Source organism: Ambystoma mexicanum, chromosome 10 (genome assembly GCF_040938575.1).
Source record: "Ambystoma mexicanum isolate Mex_15411 chromosome 10, UKY_AmexF1_1, whole genome shotgun sequence".
NCBI classification, from domain to species: domain Eukaryota; kingdom Metazoa; phylum Chordata; class Amphibia; order Caudata; family Ambystomatidae; genus Ambystoma; species Ambystoma mexicanum.
Genome location: NC_090932.1, coordinates 429655389 through 429667538, shown reverse-complemented (window position 1 = coordinate 429667538; position 12150 = coordinate 429655389). Strand labels below are relative to the sequence as shown.

Genomic DNA, 12150 nt, shown 5'->3' with positions numbered 1-12150 from the left:
CAGAGCGCGATTGCTTCGTTTCACGGTGGCTCACAGAGGAGGCTCCGGTACTGCTACTCGGGGCTGCAAGATTACTGGCTTCCTCTCGACACGACGGCTGGCTGAGACCATGGTGGGGTACGGTGCTAGTGGTGTCCCTGTCGTCTCCTCATACCTGCCTGGTTGTGCTGCCCCACACCCTGAAGAGGAACATACTCAACCTGCCCTAGTGGTGTCCCGCCCTCCTGAGCCATCTCTCCTTTCATATGCCCAGGGCTCCTACTCTGCATGGGTGGTGCCAGCCTGCTGCACTACTTTGGGTTTTCATGCAGCTGTGTGCCTCCCCTTGTGATTCGCCCTGCTATGCTCCTGAAGCTGGTGGTCTGCGATGCACATGGAAGATACGGACGACGAGGTGTCATCGACCAGAACATTTCTGTCTGTTTCTCAACTGTGCAGTAGCCGCCCAATACCCCGCAAGGATGACGCCATAGTGGTTTTGTAGGGAGTCCCGTCTCTGAATTTGAAGTCACAGGTGCCCTAGTAACATTGGGTCCTCTATGGGATATGTGGATCCAGAGGCTGGAAAGGTTTTTTGACGTGGTTTGGAAGTCGGATGACAGGGCTATGAAGGCCATGCTGTTTTACGATGGGAGTGAGGTGCATCAAATATGCAAGACTCTACATCCAAGGGATGACTCATATGAGGAGGAAAAAGGCACGCTCCAGGTGTACTTTTGTCCCTTGGTCAGCAAAGACTGAGCGTTTCCGTCTGTGCCAGGCTCATCGGGATCAGTCCGTCTCTAGATTTGTATCATGGTTGCTACTGACAGCTGGCTATGTCCTGTTGACTGCATGACGAGGCAGACAAGATCAGGGAGAAGATCATTCAACATTGCGCTTCCTCCATGAAATGATCAAAAATTTCCAAGGAGCCGGACATGTCAAAACAAACTTTTATTCGGTGTGAATCCTTGAAGTACAACACAATTTACAATAGATCCCAAGATGTTGAATAGAAAGATCTAAAACATAAGCCATAAACTATACAGTAATCTAAAATGCATTAAACACAAGTGGTTTCAAAGGTAAAAACTGTATAAAAGGCCAGATCACAATTGTTAAATTCGAGCCAGGAGGATAAAATAACCTAAATTATTAAAGTCATACAATAACTGATGGGAATTACGGTCTAACAAGCGAGACCGAACCCCTATATTTGATAGTTCCAAGATCGCTCTTGCGAGGAGAGCTGTGCTCGCAGCCTTGCGGTTTTACGCCCAAGTCGCACGCCAGGTCTTATCCGCATATACTGTGGTTAGATTTTTTTAACTATGACTATACTCAAATGACGCCTAACCCATGATTTCTAAAGAGGCTGCACGTGTTACCCCCGTTAACAAAACAAGTTTCCACAAAGCTGTACTGGGAAAACAGTGACAAATATGAATTTAAAATTACATTAATTTGTTATTTAAATTCCCGTAGTGGTAATTTTTAGGATCTTTGATCGTTGGAGCCACACTCTATGCATATACTTGTGGGGATGACAAATCCGTGGATCATTTGGGCGCTGGTTGGATGTTTTAGTCCATAGGGTCGCAGTTGTGCGAGTTGATTATATTAATGATCAAGTCAAGTGTTTGTCATTACAAGAGTTATTTATTTCTTGGTTAGTTGGCACCAAAGAGAACATCATTGTAGTAATGAATGACAATTTTTTGACATGATGAATAGCAACACAGCCGACGCGCGTTTCAACCTAAGTCTTTTTCAAGGCTGTGATTTGTGAGTTGGTTTGATGGTGAGGTGATGCACACAGTGAAGTGACATTGTTTAAGGACATTAGTTTCGTAAACAAATATGTTTAATCCGATATGCATACATTGATAGTTTCAGACATAATGGGTTGGAACACATTAAAGCAAGATGGTAGTTATATCCGTGATGGTGAGTGGTGGTGGTGATGGTGGATTTTAAAAGAAGTAGTTTATATAACAGTAGATAATTGCATTTATACATATTGACAATTATAACAATATGAGGTAAAGCATGGACGATGTACCAAGGGAGAGGAAGGAAATTGAAAAAGGTTGTTAGTTGAGCGATAGGGCCAAGAGAATTAGTATGTCATTCATAATTAAGGACACTGGATGAGTCTTACCCAATTGAGTTAGGGGGTGAGCTCTGGAGAGTTATGGACTGATCCTCCCAGGTATGGGCGCCAGAGGGGCTGGTTAGCCAATCTGTAAGGATAAATGAGAAGTTTCTAGATTGAGAGGGGAACTCAAGGGAGCGGGTATCGGTCAGGAGAATGCGTGGTGTATCTCACGTTATGCCACGGAGAGAAGGTGAGACGTCCAGACGTGGTATCTAACCCAAGTGATGGTGATTGGCAGGATGTAGGATGGTGGTTGAACTCTGGCATGATTGGTGCGGGTGACGGATAGAGTCAGGTAGTGAGGTCTTAATGGAGGAGGTGAGGCACCCATGGAGTGACAGGAAAGTCGCAGGTGTTTGAGCTTAATCCCTGGTGGGGGAGTAAGGTGACGGAGGACATCCTGATGGGGGCGTGTAAAAGCAAGGCTAGCTTGTGCCAGGTTCGGCGCGTGGTCCTATGTCAGGATTCTCATGCAGCGCGTAAGCTTAGAAAGTCCAAGGCTTACTATTATTTTGTAAGCAATTGTGGAATGGTTGGATATTACGAGGCATGATCGTCACCATGATTGAAAGGATTGTGATGAGGGGACTTTCCTGCCCTCATGGGGTCACGAGATAATCTCACGCAATTTAAACTGACTCGATGTGCTGATTACGAACACTCAACTTACCGCCCGGTGTTAACCACTGACCCCTCATCACAATCCTTTGACGTCCTGATGGGGGCGTGTAACAGGCCCCCATCAGGACGTCCTACGTCACCTTGCTCGAACACCTGCGACTTTCCTGTGACTCCATGGGTGCCTCACCCCCTCCATTAAGACCTCACTACCTGACTCTATCCGTCACCCGCACCAATCATGCCAGAGTTCAGCCACCATCCTACATCCTGCCAATCACTATCACTTGGTTAGATACCACGTCTGGACGTCTTACCTTCTCTCCGTGGCCTAACGTGAGCACACCACGCATTCTCCTGATCGATACCCGCTCCCTTGAGTTCCTCTCTCAATCTGGAAACTTCTCATTTATCCTTACAGATTGTCTACCCAGCCCCTCTGGCGCCCATACCTGGGATTTATTAGATTGTGGGGGATTGAGGGGGATATAATGACCAATCCCTGATATCAACGTTCACTGTATGTACGCCGGAGAATAGGGAGCTTGCAAACTGCTTTCTTCACAAAATCTTGGACTGATAATGGCTTGGGTCTGTGTCTCGTGTGTCTGTGTCCCATGTGTAGGTAGGCTGATGAAACTATTACTTACTTTATGCTGATTTGCCCTAATACATTGAAATTGAGGCACTGCTACCTGAAACCTCTAATGAAGGAAGTGGGGATTTGCAATGTAGACGAAGCTATGATGTTTTTACGACAGTCAATGCAACCGCATGTTATCTTTGCAACAGCGAGGTATATGCATAGAGTTTTACATTGGTTGGAGTTATTTGTGTCGGGACTCCCTCTCTCCTGCGCACCTCCTTTTTGTTTGTATCTGAATCTGCCTGCAGCCTAAATCCTGGTTTGTCAGGGGACCAACTCCAAGGTTCCCGATTTGTTTGAAGATTTGTGGGGATGACAAATCCGTGGATCAGTTGGGCGCTGGTTGGATGTGTTAGTCCATAGGGTCGCAGTTGGGCGAGTTGATTATATTAATGATCAAGTCAAGTGTTTGTCATTACAAGAGTAATTTATTTCTTGGTTAGTTGGCACCAAAGAGAACATCATTGTAGTAATGAATGACCAACCGTATATAGGTATGCCAGTCCTTGCTTAAGAGATGCAGCTTTACTCTCAAGCTTTATCCTTGCGTTTATTTTTACTGCTTCCATCAGGCTGGGTTTGTTTGCTCCTTGAATTGCTGCTGATGTCCTTCGCCAATTTGAAAACTGCCATGCTTTCAAGGACCTGATCCAAGAGATGACCTGGCTAGGAGACCTCTTCTCGAGCTACGAGGGACCATCGTGCACCACCTGATCTTTGCCAAAGCTCCCTGGACGTCAGACCCCCAAAAGGCTACCAACGGAGACTGGGGCCGCTGCAAAATCATGAAACGAAGCGCCCGGACATTGAAGTCCATCACCGTCGACGACCGGAGCCGCAGTGCTCCTTTGCCTAAGCACATTGAAACAAGGACTCCCTTGCTCATCCTTGTCGACTGCTTTCGGCCTGCTGGAGAAAGTCAAGGCCGACGACAACCGAGGACAATCCGCCGGTGGGTTTCCCGTCACCCGAAGACCGCATAGACGCTGACGACTCGACGACCATGCTGGGCCAAAGTTCTTCATTGACTCTTTTGCGGCAACAAACACTCGTCGTCGAGGTGCACTGCATGCCTGAGCTTGCAGGACGTTCTCGACAGTTCGTCAACATGCACCGCACGATCCGAAGCTGCTGCCGCAACGACAGTGTTCGCCCTTTTTCTTCACCGACTTTTGACGACCCGTGGCTCCTGCCTTAAAGGGAGTGCACTCAAGAAGGGCCTGTCGATGACTCGCTGAAAAACTCTACCAAACCAGGTACTTTGGGGTCGTAGAACCTTTAGAAGGAATCGAGACTATATTGAGCATAATTGAACTGGGTTTGGCAATACGCTTTATTTACAGGTTGCCCAGGTTGGGGATCGTCGCACAGAATGGTCTCATGGTTCTGCCATTGCTTGATTTACCTTGCATTATTTCAGTAGTCTGTCGTCGATTCATCTTACAATCTGATTCTAATGCCTTATGAACTGTTAGCAGTTGATGCATTTCAAAGGAATCGATCGTTAAGAGTGGTACCACGTAGACCTATATTTTCCGTTATAGTAGTGCCAGAGTATAAAGTGTGTTATTGTGATTGTATATATACCGTGAACCTTATTTACTTATTTATATAAAGGCTTTGTTTTCACTAGCTTAGTGTGTGGACATCCTTTGTGGGTGCTAGAGAACTACACTGTACTCAAGAACCAGCCCACATCACCACCTGAGAGCTTAGCCTTAATTAACCTACTACGTTACCAATAATGGAGAATCTTGGCTTGGGTGCTCTGTGCCTCTCCTCTGCCATATAGAGAGCATGAGTACAGACGCCCCCCTCCGGTGCTTTACAATGTTAAGCTCTAATTGCACTAATGAGGAAGGAGCGCTATTAGCTAGGCGAACTATTTTTTCAGGATTGTGTGCTCTAATGATGCCTATTTCCCTGTATTGGCATAACCTGAGAGTTTAGAGCCATGGGTAGGAACCGGTAGGGCCCGTTTCTTATATTGGTCCGAAGCCGGAGATATTGCACCACTATCATGTCGGATTTAAAAAAAAAAATTGAATGGCCTCACTGTGTTTCTCCAAATCTTTACAAAAACAAAGTTCCCAGAGGTTAGGGAACTCCCTTCCCCCGAAAGTTACAAAGATAATGTCCATGATGTTTGTCATTTAAATATGAATATCTTCTATCAGTGACCATGGCGGTCTTACAAGGAGTTGGTCGGAGCCATTCGGACATACACTTGAACCCTAGTAATGCCTATGATCTTTTATTTAGATTTCTTTTTAATATTTGATGTTAAGCAAAATTGGCAGTATGTCTCATTATTCGTATATACCTTGTTATTGTACAAGAGTTAGAGATTGCAAATGGTTTCTAGACTAAATAATTGCTGTTATTGATCATTTTTATAGATCATCATTACTTGAAGACCCCTGATGTAGAGATATGTCGAAACGCGCTTCGTCACTTTCTGAATAAAATATTTTAAGAAAAACTGAGAGATAGATGTCTGGTGTTAACATAGGATATCTACAGATAAGCAGCACACTAGGAGCTTGTGTACAAACCAGTCCTTTCTTGAAGTATTTATATATTACTGCAAATTTACTCAAATTAATCTTCAGTTATTTGGCTTTTCATAAGCTAGTGATAGGGTGGGAGGGGGTGGGAGTTTCCGAACCTTTGAGAACTTTGTTTTCGTTACGTATTTTGGTCCATGTGCCAGGATCAATTCTTTTGTTCCCCGCACCTTGAATTGCATAAAATTGCATTTGACATTCAACAGTTGAATTATCTACTTCCTAGTATATTGTGTGTGCACTGCGTTAATATTGTGATTGTTTCTCCAAATTGTTCCCTGCCTTAAGCACATGCTGACTCAATCGACTTGATTCATGAAATCTGACACCCAAGTAGTCGGAGTGTCTAACCTGCTCCAACTTGACTTAATTTACTTTTATGGACAGGGGGCAGTATTTGACAAATCGTGGCTTGAACACCATAGCCTTAGTTTTATCTACATTTAGTTCAAAATTTAAATCCTTACATTTGTCCAAGCCTGTGGGAGTGGTTGCCAAGATAACCACATCAACAGCATAGAAGAGTGCTGGGGTTGTAAATGCTAAAAAGCAGTGGTGCCAAAACGCACCCCTATGTCACCCCCTTTGGTGACAGAACATTGATGTGTCTGCTCTCCTCCCAGGCCAATCCATTGCAACTGTTCTCAAGCTCAACTGCACACGCAAGTTTACAGCCTTGTGGGCAGTGCACATGGGAAGCATCCAAGGCAAGCGCCCAAACTTGGTTGCAGAGGAAAGGCCTGGCGAAGCCTTGAGGCCGGTGTAATCAAAAGACATGGCAGTCAACACCAACACTGTCTGAAGGTCAACAAAAGTCTTGCGACACATGCAGGTGTGTGTTGTCGCATGAGCAAGCATGTCCTGCAGCTGCCCTCACCTGAGGCTGCTGTGGCCAACCCAACCGTTTTGCAAGGCTGTGCCATGCTTTGTGGCTGATTACACAGTCCATCTGCCCACCGCCAACACTGCTGTGTCCAAGCCAGCGACGAGTGGCATCCGTGGATGATGACCAGCAGTCTTTGTTGTTAAGGCTGTAAAGCGCAGCCAACATTGAGGCAGCCTTTTTCATCTCGCCCATTTTCCTAGGCGCCCAGGACAAACACTGAAAACCTTGCTGCTCTGTACCCATTTCATCCACAACAATGCCCATTATCATTGATACATGGGCCTCAGTCCTCAGTTAATGTCATGCCCTCCCAATTCTGTAGGCTGCACCAAGACCCCAAGTTGGCTTCGCCAGGGATGCAGACCTAAAACTACAGTGGTACTTCGCCTATACCGCTGCATGGTGCATTCTGCACCGATATGGTCCATGATCAGGTGTCTGTTCACGCTACATTCTACGTGACCTCAGTAGCTATGGACACGCTCCTTGGCTGCTCCCCAGTGGAAGACCTGGGTCTGGTACAGTTCACATTCCAGGTCTAACAAATGGACACTAACTGACTGCTGAGTGAATTTCATTTACTCCTACGTCCCAACCCCTTTCCTCCATACTTATGGGACATCTCTCCGTCCTGTGGGACGGGACCGGAGCACTTTTGTAAAAAGCATCCACATTTTTTTCAAAAATGTGTCCCTCCTCGCTTTCCTGCGTGGGGCCCGGCATGCGTCCGTAACGCTGCCCACCTTGGCTCCGCCCCGCGCATCGCCCATCAGTCCTTTTCTCCGCACGATCGGGGACGGACGCACTTGCATCCTCGGAAGATTTTCTTCCCGTTTTTTCCTCTCTGGCTCTCGCTAGCGTTCGTTTACTAGTCTGTCTTTTAAACTAGATTTTCCAGACTGTTAGTGTCACCGTCGCTTCGCGAGGGCGGCTCCCCATCCTCTTTGTTTAGAGTGTTTGGGTCCGGAACACCGTTGGGACTCCTGTTTTTACTGTGACTCCCTTTCGGTCTGGGCTCTTTAACGTCGGTTGGAGCAGTGGGAGGAGGTGTTCGGATGGACTCCTCCTACGCATTTTCAGGCGTTCATCGACGAGAAGAAAAAACACCCAGTAACTTCTTTGATTTTCAGAGCACCTCGGCCAGGGGATACCTTCCCGGGTTCCTCTCGAGCCGGGAGGGGCGTTGATCGCTCTGTTACCGGGTTTCGCCCTGAGGTGCCTGTCGGGCCTAATAATTCTACCGGAGTTTTCTCTGAGGGTCTCCGTAAGGGGCCTGTGATCACAGGAGTACACTCCGAGGCCCCTCCTGTGGGGGCTGTGTGTAGACCCAGTTCTACTGAGTCGTGGGGTACCGGAGCTTGCTCTGAGGTCGTTCTTTCGGCTTCCCTCAAAAACAAAACCGGGGTACGCCCGAGGTCTTGGCTGGGCTTGAGGTTACCGAACGCATGTTCGAGGCCCGTGCCGATAAGGCTTCTACCGGGCCTAGGTCTGAGGTCCCTCGTGCAGAGGCTAAGGCTATCAACAGTTCTGAGGGGCCGGGCAAGGCCCTGTCGGTGACAGCGCACCATTCCTGCTCTTGACACCAGTTCTGTTGAGGGGGCAAAGAAGAAAGTTTCTTCTTTTACCGGCAGTGCCGAGGCTCTTCCTTCGAAGGCTCAGTTGGCGGTTGGTATGTTGCAGAAACATTCCAGGCCTCATAGTACCGGCTCTGCCGAGGTTCCTTACGTTAAGGCTAAAATTAAGACCCCTGATCCATCGACGGGGACCCCTGCCTCACTTCCTCATGAGCCGCAGTTCCCCTCAGATGAGGACAAAATGGCGCCCCTTCCCACCACGACCACAGCGGCCATTTTAGGTACTACCCCAACAACTATGCCATCGGCCCCTGGTGTAGGGTTTGGTCCTTCGGGTGAACCTAAGGTCCCTTGTGCGCATCCTTAGCGGCCGGTTTATGATTGGAACGCCCGGATGCCTCTTCCGCACAATGTTTCGTTGCCCGCGGGGGCGGCTCCCTTGATTTATGTGGATACATCGGCAGAGGGGCCTGTGTGGCACCCTTCCCCGTTGCGTCCCTGGATTCCTCCACCTCATGAGAGGCCTCCTCAGGTTCCGAAACAATCTCCTGAGGACGCATTTTTCAGTAAATTTCAAGCGCCTATGCGCACCAACCCCATGAGGGAATATTTCAAGGGGCTTTTCAAGGAGATATGTCCACAAGCGCCTCCGGCTCCACCCGCCCCGTTGGTGGTTCCGCCGGCGCCTCCCTTGCCCGTGGTGCCTCCCCCTGTGCTTCCGCCTGTGCCACCATTGTCCCCAGTGCTCAAGGCAGTGCCTGACTCGGCTCAGCAGGAGCCGGACCTGTCAGATGACCCTCCAGGCGATAAGGACAACGAGGACCTGCCCCGCTCTACCAGAGCTTTCCATGACCGGGTACTGGACATGATGAGCTTCTTAGATGTTCCGGTGCCCGAGGCAACTGCTCTGCAGGAGGGCGTGCTTTCTGGGGGCGTTCACCTTGTCTCCTTTGGAGCATACCGGCCTGTTCTTGCAGAAGGACGTTCTGGCCGAGGTCCGAAGAGTTTGGGAAAAGCCACACTCGGGACTTTTTGTAAATAAAAAGATTGACGCGAGGTACAGGCTACATTCCTCGGAAGAAGTGGCTTTGTCATCTTGTCCGCCTCCCTCCTCCACAGTGGTGGCTGCGGCCACGTTGCAATCCAGACCTGCAGCTTCCTCCTCCGCGACGGCGACTCAGGTCTTGGGAAAGGAGGACAAGCTCCTGGACTCCCTAGGGAGGAAAATCTTTGCCAATTCGACCTTGCAGCTCAGGCAGCCCAATGCAGAATTGATTTTGGCGGGAGCTAACATGCGGATGTGGAGAGGTCTGTCGGAGTTTGAGGAGCACATTCAGGTCGAAGCTGGAGGATTTCAGAGGAGGCCTTTCCGATGCCAGGGTCTTGGCCCAGGATCTCCTGGAGGCTGCGGCTCATCACGTAGACACCTCGGCTCGGGGTCTGATGCTAGGGGTTGATACCTCGCGGCAAGCATGGCTACATGCCACAAAGTTCTCGAAGGAGGTGCAAGACAAGGTTCTGGACCTTCCATTTGATGGTAAGGAGCTTTTTCACTCTTCTACTGATGTAGAGCTTACCAAAACCAAAGACAGCACTCAGACGGCCAAATCATTGTCTGTTCCGGTTAAACCTCCCTTCAAGACTCAAAGGCAGTTGTCGCAAGGTCGACCTTCCTCTGGTTTTAGGGGCTTCCTCAACATCAGAAATCGCAGAGTGGATTCTCCTGTGGGGAATAACCGCCGTAGACAACAGCGTGCGCAGTATTTCTCCCGCTCCTCAGCCTCCTCATCAGGTTCAGGTGGCACCGCCACCGATAAACCTGCCAAATGAGGGTTTTCCGCACTCGCACGAGACCCCGGTGAGATGGACGCATTGCGTCTCATTGGGAGGCGTGGCAGACCATCACAGAAGACAGATGGGTCTTGTCAGTTGCTCGAGCGGGCTTCCGCTTAACTTTACCCCCTACCGCACCCCTCAAACCTCCTTTTCAGCTGTCTGGCTCACCCTCCCTCAAGGCCGAGGTTCAGAAACTTCTGCTCCTCAGAGCTGTGGAACCCTTTCACCTTGGGGAGCGAGGGGAGGGCTTCTACTCCTGGCTGTTTATGGTGCCCAAACCCAACCAGGCTGGCCTGCGCACCATCCTAGACCTTTCCCAGTTCAATCTTTCCCTACCCCAAGAGATATTCAAGATGATCACGCCCGGCCAGATTCGCTCCTCGTTGCAGGCGGGCGATTGGCTCGGCGGGGTGGATCTTCAGGATGCGTACATGCATATCCTGATTTGGAACCCACACAGGAGATACCTCCGTTTCTCTTTGGGAGAGGAGCACTTCCAGTTTCGGGTGCTTCCTTTTGCCCTCAGTTCGGTGCCGCGTGTCTTCACGAAGATGTCGGTGATCGCGGCCCATCTTCGTCTCCAGGGTATCCATGTGTATCCCTATTTGGACGACTCGCTCCTACGCAGCCCTTGCCCGTTGGCAGCAGCGGGCAACCTCCAGTCTCTCCTTCAGCTCCTGCTCCATCTTGGGCTGTCGGTGAACTTGCAGAACTCCTCCATCACGTTTTCGTTGGAACACGATAGACTGCCGAGTGTATCTGACCGGGGACAGAATGGCGGATCTGTTGGCCACATGTCAGATGTTTATGCAGTCGGAGAGCATGTCGGCCTAGTGGTTCCAGAGGCTTCTGTGCCTCATGGCCTCGTGTGTGCTGGCTCTTCCTCTTGCTCGTCTCAAAATGAGACGGGCCCAGATGGCTCTTAGGAGTTCCTGGCGTCAGGCTGTGGACCCGGATTCCAAACGGATAATGATTCCGGATTCCATGAGAGTGGACCTGGACTGGTGGTCTTCTCTCAGCAACCTGTCAGTGGGTGTCGGGTTCCAGGACCCAAGCCCCATGGTGACGATCACGACAGACTCCTCCCTTTTCGGGTGGGGTGCGACGTTAGATCTTCTTCAGGTCTCTGACCTCTGGTCACCTCAGGACAAGCTCCTGCACATAAATCAATTGGAGCTTCTGGCGATTTTTCTGGCGCTCAAGGCGTTCAGACCTCACATTGTCAACAAGGTGGTCCGCGTACGAACAGACAATGTGGTGTCAATGTACTACATAAGCAAGGGGGAACTAAGTCTCCCCCTCTCGTGGATCTGTCCATCCAGATTTGGGAGTGGGCCGTGCTTCATGGGGTCTGGCTGCTTGCAGTGCATATCCCGGGCCGGCTGAATATCACACCGGATGCCCTCAGCCGGCGGACAGTGGTCAGCTACGAGTGGGAGTTGAAGGCGGAGATCCTATCCTGGATTTTCTCGCGTTGGGGCACACCGCCTCTTCCTCGGGTTCATCGAGCAATTTGGAAGTTGAAGAGTTCTGTCAACTGTTCTCTTCTACTGATAGCTCTGTGGTGGCCGGCCAGGTTTTGGTTCTCAGAACTTCAACACCTGTCGGTGTGTCCGCCGATCAGGTTACCAGTAACTCCCGATCATCTTCACCAAGGGGAACAGCAGATGTGGCACCCCTCCCCACAATCGCTCAACTTGGCGGCATGGTGCCTGAGTTCACGGCTCTTGAGTCTGTAGGTTTACCTGCGGATAACATGCGCATTATCCAGGCAGCCAGGAAACCCTCGACCAGATCCCAATACAAGAGTAAATGGCTCAGGTTCTGTCATTGGTGTTTGAAGAAAGAATTGGACCCGAGGGTGGCGACAATTGACACGGTGC

At 49.6% G+C, this 12150-nt stretch overlaps 1 protein-coding gene across 7 annotated transcripts in view; it reads left to right on the top strand.

The window, feature by feature from the left end:
* Positions 1–12150, top strand: part of PIK3CB (phosphatidylinositol-4,5-bisphosphate 3-kinase catalytic subunit beta) — a 2502085-nt gene that overhangs the window by 1369343 nt on the left and 1120592 nt on the right. The gene's annotated exons all lie outside the window — the stretch shown is intronic.